Below are 12294 nucleotides of genomic sequence, written 5' to 3'. Positions count from 1 at the left end.
CCATTTCACCTATCAAATTCACAACGACCTTCCACACAGCATCCCACCCAGACTCATCCACTTACCCGACAGCCCTGCAGTTCCCCATGGCTAACCCACTCTAACCTGCACATCCCTGGACACTTTAGCACAGCCGATCCATCCGAAACTGCAGATCTTTGGACTGTGGGAGGAAACCGGAGCACCCAGAGGTAACCCATGCAGACAGAAGGGGGAGAACATACCAAAGTTCACACAGACAGTCACGAGAAGGTGGAATCAAATCACTTCTAACAATTCTCCCAACCTGCAAAACCCTGAACACTGTGGGTAATTTAGCAGGGCCAATCCACCCTAACCTGGGCAAAGATAAAAATCACATGACACCAGTCCAACAGATTTATTTGGAAGCACTAGCTTTTGGAGCGCTGCTCCTTCATCAGGTGGTTGTGGACTATAAGATCATAAGACACTGAGTTTACAGCAAAACACTACAGAGTCATGCCACTGAAATGATACATTGAAGAAACCTGGATTGTAAAGTCTTTCATCTTTTAGAATGAGTTGCCGGTGTCATTAATATGTAAATCCCAGAACTTCTTAAAAGACACCTACTCGAGATAATTTAAGGTTATATAAGAAAAGGTGACAACTCAACTCAGACAATGCATTAAAGGTGTGAGGCCAGATTCTGTATGTATCCCAGTTTTTGAGTCAGACTGGTTCTATTTCCAAAGTGGAATTTACAAAATATTCCATGTATTGTCTGCCTGCAGATTGCATTTTGCTCAAAAAATGCACAATGTATCTGCAAATACAAATTCACCCCATAGACGTGTGTGTGTGTGTGTGTGTGTGTGTGTGTATGTGTGTGTGTGCGCGCACGCACGCGCACATGAGAGAGAGAAAAAGTCTAGTTCCATACTGTATATCTCTATGTCTATTGCATAACAGATGCTTCATTTCTGTTGATGTAAATATTGTTATAAATCATAGCTGGGTACTAATACTTAGACGTAAGGGAGAGAGAATTCTTCAATTAGGGCACTACAAGAATCCTAGCAGACCCCTATTTCTAGTTTACTTGCCAATGAACAGACACAAGCACCTATTTAATTCTAATTTTTCACCTTTTTTGTTATATTTTCTGGTATGATGATACTCGGTGTCTGGATGGTTTACAGGCTGGGAGATTGTAGGTTGGACTTTGATTGAGTGAATGTTTTATTGTCCCGAAAGGTGTCAAAGGAGGTTAAAGCTTCAGCAGAAATGAAGCACAGCTGAGAACAGACAACAACTGTGTGGGAACAGGAAGATCAACCAAGGACAAAGAAACCAGGACCTGAAATCCGAGCCGACACCAGACTGCCCTGTGGTCAGTGCTTTGATTAGCAGTGTCAACCCTCTACCTTTACCTAGCTTCCCATTCGACATGAATGCCACATCTCCCCTCAATATTTAGGATCCAATCCTTGTCATCCTGAAGCTATGTCTCTGTAAGGAGTCTCAGATCATAATTATTCTCTTCAATGTGAGCAGTCAATTCATTCACTTTTGTTATGTTGCAGCGCTATTACGACACGGGGTAACCCCCTCTGCTAAATTAAACCAGCAATATAGAGATGATTCACCCCATGCAGTAATATGTAAAAGTTCAAGAGGCAAATAACTATCCCAAAGGTAAATATTTAAAGTAAAAATTAACAAGTTTACTCTTTATGTCCAACAGAGAATATTAAAACTCATAAAAATGCCCGGTTTTATAGTCCAAAACATAAATCATTTTATTGGTGTTAATATTATCAAAATACTTAATTCAAACTTGATTGGACTTTGGTATTTTGGGGCAAAATTTAAACTGATTGGCCAAATTTAAATTTGTTTGTGCCTCATGGCAACCCAGTTGCTCTATTTGTGTTGACCAAATATTACATTCTCATCTTGTTTATAACACTTTGTTCTGCTCGATTTTTTAAAACTCTCTTAAAGGTACAGTACCTCTACCCCTTCATAACAAGCACACAGTCAAATACTGACCTTTTAGTTTTATTGTTTGTAATCTTTTGAATCCAGTTTTAATTGCTGGTACGTTTATTCTCCTTGTTCCTTTCTATTGTTCTCTGATGTCCATTTTCCACATCACTCCATTGCTTATCTACCTTGAGTTGGATTAGCCTTGCTAAATTGCCCATAGTGCCCAGGGATGTACAGGTTAGGTGGGTTAGCCAATGGGAAATGCAGGGTTATAGTTTCATCGTAATAGAAGCAGGAGTAAGCCATTGGGCCTGTTGAGCCTGCTTCACCATTTATTAAGATCATGGCTGATCTATCCATCATCTCAGCTCTTACTTGCATTATCCCGACTACCCTTGATTCCCCGAGGGATGGGGACGGGAGCAGGATACTCTTTGGAGGGGTCAGAATGGACTTGATGGGCTGATTGGCCTGCTTCCACACTGTAGGACTTCTATGATTTACCGCAGTTGTGTTTGCCTTAGATCACAGCTCCCAGAATCTCCCACCTTCTGCAAATCAAAAGACAAGACCCCCCTCCCCTTGTATGTATGTTATCTAAATGCTTAATCATTTCTAGTGAATACAGCCCATACCTCCTGCTGCTGCCAGTAACCTTTACAATGCTGATGAAATAATGCAATTCCTGCAGTACTGAAAACTGTAAGGCTTCTAACAAGACCAGTTACTCATTCACCGCTCCTTCTGATGGACAGCATTGGAAACAAAACATCGGAGGCTGACAGAAATGAGCAGTTTAACTCAAAAATCCACCTAGCCCTTCACTGGGCACCCCAATCAGCACACTGTCCTTACTGCTCACCCCCACAGTGCAATGAATTCCCACATTCCACCAAAATCCTAGACGTACTCATGTACTCAGTTGCTGTCTCACCAATGAAAGGTTTCATTGTAACTTCTTCTGCTTCCAGTAAAGGCAAAACATCTTTGAAAGCTGCTCTGAAACTCCAGTCTTCACAACAACACTTCTGCTTTCACGTAAGATGATTAAAGTCATACAGCACAGAAACACAGCCTTCAGTCCAACTCATCCATGCCGACCAGATATCCTAAACTGGTCTAATCCCACTTGCCAGCATTTGGCCTGTATCCCTCTAAATCCTTCTTATTCACATACCCATCCAGATGCCTTTTAAACGTTGTAATTGTAGCAGCCTCCCCACTTCCTCTGACAGCTCATTCCAAACATGCACTACCCCCGTGTGAAAAAGTTGACCCTCAGGTCCGTTTTAGATCTTTCCCCTTTCACGTGAAATCGATGCCCTCTAGGTTTGGAGTCGCCTACCATGGGGAAAAGATTTTGGCAATCCAACCTATCCATACCCTTTATAAACTTCTGTAAGGTCACCCATCAGCCTCCAATGCTCCAGGGAAATTATCTCTGGTGTATTCAGCATCTTCCTATCGCTCAAACCCTCCAACTCTGCCTACATCTTTGTAAAGCTTTTCTGAACCCTTTTAAGTTTCACAACATTCTACCAGAGGGCGGCAACTGGAATTGCACACAGTATTCCAAAAGTGGCCTAACATGACCTCCCAACACCTGTACTCAATGCTCTGACCCAAAAAGGAAAGTGTACCAAATGCCTTCTTCACTATCCTGTCTCCCTGCAATTCCACTTTCAAGGAATTATGAACCTGCAAGGACACTTTGTTTAGCAACACTCCCCTTTAACTATGTAAGTCGTGCCCTGATTTGCCTTACAAAATGAAACACCTCACATTTATCTAAATTAAACTCATTCTGCCACTCCTTGACCCATCAGCCCACCGATCAATTCTAATTTGTATTGAACTTTGTTTCCTCTCTCATCCCCTAAAAGCTGAGAATCTCCATCCCACACACACTTCCTCCATTCTGACTTTGCTGAACCTAATTCCTGCTGTAACTCATCCTGAAGGGTGTGGTTCATGCTGATTAACAGGCCCACACTCGGGGGAGGTGGAGATCTAATTGAAACAGACAGAATTCTGACTGGCCTGGACAGAGTTCAGGGGAAGATGTTCCTATTTATAGGAGAGTCTAGGACCTGAGGGCACAGCATCAGAGTAAAAGGAATATCTTTTAGAACAAAGATAAGGTGAAACATTTTCAGCCGGTGAGTGGTGAATATGTGGAATTCATTGCTACAGAAGGCTGTGGAGGCCAGGTCACGGAGTAGATTTAAGATGGAGGTAGATGGTTCTTGAGGATCAAGGGGGTCGAGGGTTACAGGGAGAAAGGGATTGAGAAACTTATCAGCCAGAACTTGATAGTGGAGCAGCCCTGATGGGCTGAGAGGCCTAATTTCTGCTCCTGTGTTTTATGGTCTCTTGCTGTCCTGGACTAGGAGTGTGCAAATTGGGAGCAGGAATAGGCCATTTCGCCTGTCGGGTTTGCACCAGCATTGAACAGATCATAAGTAGATATGAGTATACCTACGTAAAAGGGTAAAACAAGGACTGCACATGCTGGAAACCAGAGTCTAGATTAGAGTGGTGCTGGAAAAACACAGCAGGTCAGGCTGCTCCTTGGATGCTGCCTGACCTGCCATGAATATACCTACATTCAGGTTAATAGGCTGGAATTTTTTCCACTGGAGCAGAGGAGGATTATAAAATCGTGAGGGGTATAGATGAGGTGAATGGCCAAAATCCTTTATCTTGGCTGGGGGTTCAAGTCTACGGAGCAAATTTTTGAAAGAAAGAGAGGAGAAAGATTTTAAAAGGACATGAGGATCGCCATTTCTCTTCTCTCCCCTCCCCCCCCCCCCCACCCACCCAGCTATAATAGAAGGGGTTCGAAGGATATGGGCCCAGGGCTGGTAAATAAACTAGATTAGGATAATTGGTAGGCATGGACAAATTGGACCGAAGGGTCTGTTTCTGTGCTGTACATCTCTATGACTCCAATATAAAAGATTCAGAGGGATATAGGTTAAACACAGGCAGGTGGGTCCAGTTTAGTTTGAGAACATAGTCAGCATGGATTAGTTGGACTGAAGGGTCTGTTTCTGTAACTGATCTGTACTGGTCTTGCCTTCCCCCATAACCATCACTTCTTTGTTGTTCAATAAGCAGATGAACTCAGCCTTGGAGATATTCAATTACTCCCAAACTGCAGGAAGGCGTCCTCACTTCTCAACTCAATTCCTCTTGCCAATATCCCACTTGCCTTGCTCGCTACTTGCTGCACCTGTCTGACAACTTGCACTGACTGGATTAGAAGGACGCAGAGGCCCTATTGTATATTCACACATCATTTCTGATGAAAGGCTCGAGCCTGAAATGTCAATTCTCCTGTATTTTCCATTGAAAAAAGACCTGGACTAACTTTCCCAGAGTCTCTCCCCTCCCTGGATTCACTCCGTTTCCCTTCAGTTCCTGCAAGTCAACAGCTGAACCCCGGAATGGAAAAGGGGTTGAGAAAAGAGCGTGCTGTACTCACAGATGTTGGAGAGAGGAAGGAAGTTGCAGTCTGGGGTGAAGCTCAATCTTCTTTCAGGGAGAGAGGAGCAGCAGCAGCAACTTCAGAAGTTCATGGTCCTACTTCCGCATCCAGACAATGGGTTTGCTGTGATTGGCAGGAGGACCAGTCTCCATCCGGTCCTCCAGAGCTTCTCATTGGTCCATCAAAACAAGATCACGGAGTGCTTCCGCTTTTTGCGTGAGCATGCGTAATATTTTGCTGACACCATGGAACATGCGCACTGCGTTGCTGACACCGAGTAGCATGCGCAGTACGGAGATGTTGGCATTACTGACAGATTTTCAAAGTTAAAAATCACACAATGCCACGTTGTCGCCCAACAGGTTCATTTGGAATCACTAGTTTTCTAAGCGCTGCTTCTTCATCGGTTCGTTGTGGAGCAGAATCAAAACACACAGACTTTATAGCAACAGGATTGCAGTGTCATGGGATGTAATATTAAACAACTTCAGCTGACCTCTACCACCTTTTAGAATGACCATGTTAGTTTTGATTCCTACATCTGTAAATCCCAGAACTTTTCAAAAGTTACGTTCTCAAGATAGCTTTTAACAATAGGTGTCATCTCAATCAGATAATGCATTGAAGGTGTTAAGCTAAAGTCTGTCTGTGTCGCAATGTTAGGTCAGACGGATTCTATTTCTATCGTGGTATTACAGAATCTTACATGTATGCGTTTTTGTGCAAAATAAAATGCGATTCTGCAAGTACAAATTCAACCCACAAACTTGTGTGTGTGTGTGTGTGTGTGTGCGCAGGAGAAACCGAGTGATTATATGTGTGTGAGAGAGTATAATGGAGTATAAGTCTGTGAGAGGGTGTATGTGTGAGAGAGAGAGAGAGCATTTGAGAGAGTGCATGTGTATGAGAGAGTCTGTGTGATTGTGTTGGCTTGAAGGTGTGTGTGTGTGAGAGTGAGTGAGTGAGAGACAGAATGTATAGTGTAGTGGGGTCACCTGTAGTGTGACATGAACCCAACGTCCTGGTTGAGGCCATCTCCATGGGTATTGAACTTGGCTATCACACTTTCCTTTTTTGCCTATCCTGAAGTCTACCTTGAAGGATGGTCACCCGAAGATCCAAGGCTGAATGTCCTGGACTCCTGTAATGTTCCCCGACTGGGAGGGAACACGCCTGGCTGGTGATTGTTGTGCAGTGTCCATTCATTTGTTGCTGTAGCCTCTGCTTGGTCTCATCAATATACCAAGACTCAGGGCATCGTTGCCTGCAGCATATGAGATAAACAATGCTGGCTAAGTCACATGAGTACCTGCTACACTCATGGTGGGTGGTGTTCCCATGTGTAATGGTGCTAATCGTGTCAACACTCTGATACGTCTTTCATCATCTGCCGTGACAGAGTTGTATCGTGTTGTCCTGAAGGCCAGGTGGTTTTCTGCGAACAACTATTTGTTTAAAGTTTGGTGGTTGTTTGAATGCGAGAAGTGGAGGCGTGGGGAAGGTCTTGGCGAGCTGCTCATCCTCATCAATAATGTGTTGCAGGCTGCGAAGAACGTGGCGGAGTGCTTCGGCTCCTGAGAAGTACTGGACAACAAAGGGTACCATTTTGGTTGCAGCTCGTGTCTGTCTCCTAAAATAAGTCATTACAGTTTCTTGCTGTGACACATTGGAACTGGCAGTTGATGAGTTGAACATTGCACCCCGTTCTTATGAGAGCATGCTTGTGTACTTCCAAGTGTCTGTCACGTTCCTCCTCACCTGAACAGGGCTTGTCCAGAGGGGATGGCTGTTTTAATATGTTTCACTAGAGAAGTGTAGCACTGTCAGGTTATCCATGGTTTTGCGGTATAGAGAAGTGCTGAGACATCCATTCTTGATAGAGCTGCATGTGTTCAAAAATGAGACAGATACTAAATAGTGTGGCGAGTGTGATGGTGGGATGAAACTTGTTAATATCACAGTATCGTTGTTTCAGTGACTCCTCACCATGGGTCCAGAGGAAGAAATGTCATCAATATATCTGCTGTATAGTGTTGATTGGAGGTCCTGTGCAGAAAAGAAGCCTTGTTCGAAACTGTGCATGAAAGCGTTGGCATACTGGAGTGCAAATTTGGTCCCCATGGCTGTTCCATGTGTCTGGATAAAGAATTGGTTGTTAAAGGTGAAAATGTTGTGGTTGAGAATGAAGCGGATGAGTTGTAGGACAGTGCTCAGAGATTGGCAGTTGTTGGTATTGAGTACTGAGGCTGTTACCGAGATGCCATCATCGTGAGGAATGCTGGTGTAGAATACTGACACGTCCACGGATTCAAATAGTCTGTGGATGCTGAGCTTCTGGAAGGATTGGATCAGAAGTCTTGATGAATGTTGTCAGTTCATGGTTGTATTTTTTGGTCAGATCAGCTGGTAGTTGCCTGTCGTGTTCCTGTTCAGTTGTTTGTACACTTCCTTGCAAAACTGAAAATGTGTTGCTGGAAAAGCGCAGCAGGTCAGGCAGCATCCAAAGAGCAGGAAAATCGACGTTTCTGGCATGAGCCCTTCTTCAGGAATGAGGAAAGCATGTCCAGAAGGCTAAGATAAAAGGTAGGTAGGAGGGACTTGGGGGAGGGGCCATGGAAATGCGATAGGTGGAAGGAGGTCAAGGTGAGGGTGATAGGCCAGAGAGGGGATGGGGGTGGAGATGTCAGGAAGAAGATTGCAGGTTAGGAAGGCGGTGCTGAGTTCGAGGGATTTGACTGGGACAAGGTGGGGGGAGGGAAAATGAGGAAACTGGAGAAATCTAGGTTCATCCCTTGTGGTTGGAGAGTTCCTAGGAAGAAGATGAGGTGCTCTTCCTCCAGCCGTTGTGTTGCTATGGTCTGGCGATGGAGGAGTCCAAGGACCTGCATGTCCTTGGCAGAGTGGGAGGAGAAGTTGAAGTGTTGAGCCACGGGGTGGTTGGGTTGGTTTGTCCGGGTGTAGGTTGGTGGGGTGGTAGGTGAGGACCAGTGGGGTTCTGTCCTGGTGGCGATCGGAGGGGCGGGGCTCAAGGGCGGAGGAGCGGGAGGTGGAGGAGATGGTGTGGAGGGTATCATCAATCACATCTGGGGGGAAATTGCGGTCTTTGAAGAAGGTGGCTATTTGGGTTTTACTGTATTGGAACTGGTCCTCCTGGGAGCAGATGCGGCGGAGACGAAGAAATTGGGAGTATGGGCAGGCATTTTAAAAAGACATGAGGGGCACCTTTTTATTTTAAGACAGAGAATGGTTCTCATGTGGTATCAATGTCCAGGGGAGGTGGTGGATACAGGTACAGTTACAGTGTTTAAAAGACATTTGGATAAGTACATAGAGTCATAGAGGTGTACAGTATGGAAACAGACCCTTCGGTCCAACCCGTCCATGCCGACAAGATATCCCAACCCAATCTAGTCCCACCTGCCAGCACCCGGCCGATATCCCTCCAAACCCTTCCTATTCATATACCCGTCCAAATGCCTCTTAAATGTTGCAATTGTAATAGGAAAGGTTCAGAGAGTCTGGACCAAACACTGGCAGGTGGGACTAGTTTAGTTTCAGAACACAGTCAGCATGGACTAGTTGGACTTAATGGTCTGTTCCTGTGCTTTATGACTGTAACTATCTGCAGTCCTCACTTTTTACTCGAAGATTTTAACCTACTGCGAATCATCTTGCAAGGATGCCTTCCTTGAAGAAGCTCTCTTCCTCCCTCTACAAGGATTTCAGTGAATCTCTCTCTCACTGCACCCCCCAGGTCATCTCCTCTGCACAGAAACTCTTACCTATCACATCTCCATCGCCCCTCCTCCAAGTCCCTCCTCCCTACCTTTTATCTTAGCCTGCTGGACACACTTTCCTCATTCCTGATGAAGAGCTTTTGCCCGAAACGTTGAATCTCCTGTTCCTTGGATGCTGCCTGACCTGCTGTGCTTTAACCAGCAACACATTTTCAATACTGGTCTTAAAACCAGTTTCTTACCTTCCCCAATACCCACCCACTTCTTTGTTCTTCAAAGTCAAGTGAACTCAGCGTTGAATACATTCAATGGCTGACCTAACTGCAGGAAGACATCGCCACTTGTGAACTCAACTTCTCTTGCTAATATATCATTGGCCTTGCTGATTGCTTGCTGCTCCTGACTGACAACAGGCAGTGACTGGTGTAGAAGGATGCTGAGGCCCCTTTGTCCATCCACACATCATTCCTGATGAAGGGTTCGTGCCCAAAACATTGACTCTCCTCCTCCTCAGTTCCTGACTGACCTCCTGTGCTTTTCCAGCGCCACACTTTTCAACTCTGATCTCCATCATCTCACTTTCGCCACATCTCAACATGTCACCATTTAAACAATGCGCCTCTTCTCTGCGTTTTTTTTAACATCAAAGGCTATAGATTGTGTCACTTCATTTGCCATGTGTTTGCAAATTGCGACACAGACCTGGATCAACTTTTCCAGAGTCTGTCGCACACACACACCTCCCCCACCTCAATTCACTCTTTCCTTTCAGTTGCTGCGTATTAACAATTGAACCCCAGAATGAAACAAAAAATGGATAAAGTGGTGATAAACAGACTGTTGTACTCACAAAAGTTAGACAGAGGAAGGAAGTTACAGTCTGGAGTAAAGTTCACAGAGGAAGGAGCAGCAGCAACTTCAGAACTCACGGTCCAACCTGCACATTTCGACAATGGGCGGCCCTGATTGGCAGGAGGACCAGTCTCTTTCCGGTCCTCCAAGGTTCTTCATTGGTCCATGGAAAGGAGCTGACGCGCAGTTTCTGCGGGCACCAAGGAAGACGCGCAGTGTTTTGCTGACACCGGCGGTCATGCGCAGTGCTTGCTGACACCGCGGAGCATGCTCAGTATGCAGGAATTTGTTACAGATTTTAAAGTTAAAAATCACAAAACACCTGGTTATAGTCCAACAGACTGATTTGGAAGCACTAGCTTTCAGAGCGCTGCTCCTTCACCAGGTGATTGTGGAGTGTAAGATCGTAAGACACAGAATTTATGATCTTATACTCCACACCCGCCTGATGAAGGAGCGGCGCTCCGAAAGCTAGTGCTTCCAAACAAGCCGATTGGACTGTAACCTGCTGTTGTGTGATTTTTAACTTGGTACACCCCAGTCCATCACGGGCAAGTCCACATCATGACAAATTTTAAGTGTCCAACTGCGAATACGAGAGAAAAATACCAAAGCAATTTTTTGTCGAAATGTTTTTTCCCTGTGCCTTGACATGTTATTCCTTTTGCATTTTGTCTGGCTGCTCAATGTTTCTGTCTTTTCCCCAGGATAGAGGTATTCCAAAACTACAGGGTATAGGTTTAGGGTGAGGGGAAAAGATTTTAAAAGATTTAAAAGACTAGGAATATAACATTCACCCCTTACAGGGCGAAAGTGAGGACGGCAGATGCTGGAGATTAGGGTCGAGGCTGTGTGCTGGAAAAGGAGCAGGAGAATCGATGTTTTCGGCAAAACCCTTCATCAGAAAATAGCCATGGGGAACTGCAGAGCTGCAGCGTAAATGAGTGGGTCTGGGTGGGATGCTGTTGGGAAGGTCGGTGTGAATGGCCTGTCGGGATGATATGCCTTAGCCATGCTTATATTGAGAAATGATTACCCCAAATCTGCTGTGGGACGAGTGGGTTCCAGTTCGTGGGACACTGACACCAGTCCTGGGGAAGGTGGGATTTGTGCTGTCTCTCGCTTCACATTCTGCCCCTTGTCCATTTTCTCCCCACCCACTGCCCCCTGCCCTTTCTCCCCTTTTCACACTGCACCCCGATTCTCTCCCCAACCCTCTGAACCCCAGTCATTCTCTACTCCCCAACCTCTGTCCCCTCTCCATTTCTCTCCCTTCTCCACCACCACCAGTGCCCCCGCCCGTCCTTTCTCGTGCCTCAGCCCTCTTTGATCTAGTGGCCGAGCAGAGGCTGATAGCCAAGTTTAGAACACATGAGGATGGCCTCAGCCGAGACGCTGGGTACATGTCACACTACAGGAGACCCACCTACACAATACACTCTCACACACACAAGCACACTCTCTTACATACTCACACGCTCGTGCAGACCCTCACTGATAGACATGCTCTCTCTCTCAGACACACAGTAACATAACCCCACACTCAAACCCACGCACACACCATCTCACATGCTTATACTCCATCACACACACATACACACACTGTACCGAGCATGCACACGCAAACTCAACCACTCTCTCTCATGCATGTACTCACATAGAGAAGTATTTGGGGTGAATCTGCGTTTGCAGGATTATATATTTGGAAATAGAACCAGTCTCACTCAAGGTTAGGATACAGAGAGACCGTACCCTCACAGTTTTCATGCATTGTCTGACCTGAGGTGTCACCTCCTTTTATAAACCTTAAGTTACCTGGAGAATGTGACTTTTAAAACGTTCTGGGATTTACAGATTAATGAATCGAAATCTACAACCCGTTTTAAAAGATGAAAGACTCTACATCAATCTAGGTTTCTTCAATATATCATTATGTTACATGACACTATAATCTTTTATTCTATATTCTGTGTCTTATGATCCTCCTCCACAGAACCACAGGTCCAAGGAGATCTGTCCCAACTTTCCAATCTACCTTCATTGCTGACACTCCTCAGGCACGGCACCATTCACGTCAACCTGTTCATAGCCTGAGACCAACGAGCCACATGCCATGGGCGCAGCCAGCTCCAGAAGCAGCTGAGACTTGCTCAGTATGAAATACATTGTACATTCCTCCCAGAATTTCAAGCAGCAAAGCGTTTCAAGAACATCTGCTTGTCGATCTGTCTCCTGCTCCCAGAACACTGCTGTTTGTCCCGT

At 45.3% G+C, this 12294-nt stretch overlaps 1 protein-coding gene across 1 annotated transcript in view; it reads right to left on the bottom strand.

Annotated features, from left to right (window-relative positions):
- LOC132808492 (oocyte zinc finger protein XlCOF7.1-like) overlaps positions 1-5557 on the bottom strand; it is a 73769-nt gene extending 68212 nt beyond the window's left edge. The window contains exon 1 of the mRNA XM_060822157.1: positions 5441-5557. The gene's annotated coding sequence lies outside the window, so the exon portion shown is untranslated. The remainder of the gene's footprint in view (positions 1-5440) is intronic.
- Between the last annotated feature and the right edge of the window lie 6737 nt (positions 5558-12294).

This window comes from Hemiscyllium ocellatum, assembly GCF_020745735.1.
Source record: "Hemiscyllium ocellatum isolate sHemOce1 chromosome 27 unlocalized genomic scaffold, sHemOce1.pat.X.cur. SUPER_27_unloc_6, whole genome shotgun sequence".
In the NCBI taxonomy this organism is placed as follows: domain Eukaryota; kingdom Metazoa; phylum Chordata; class Chondrichthyes; order Orectolobiformes; family Hemiscylliidae; genus Hemiscyllium; species Hemiscyllium ocellatum.
The sequence above is the reverse complement of the archived record's forward strand: the minus strand, read 5'-3'. Positions and strand labels throughout refer to the sequence as shown.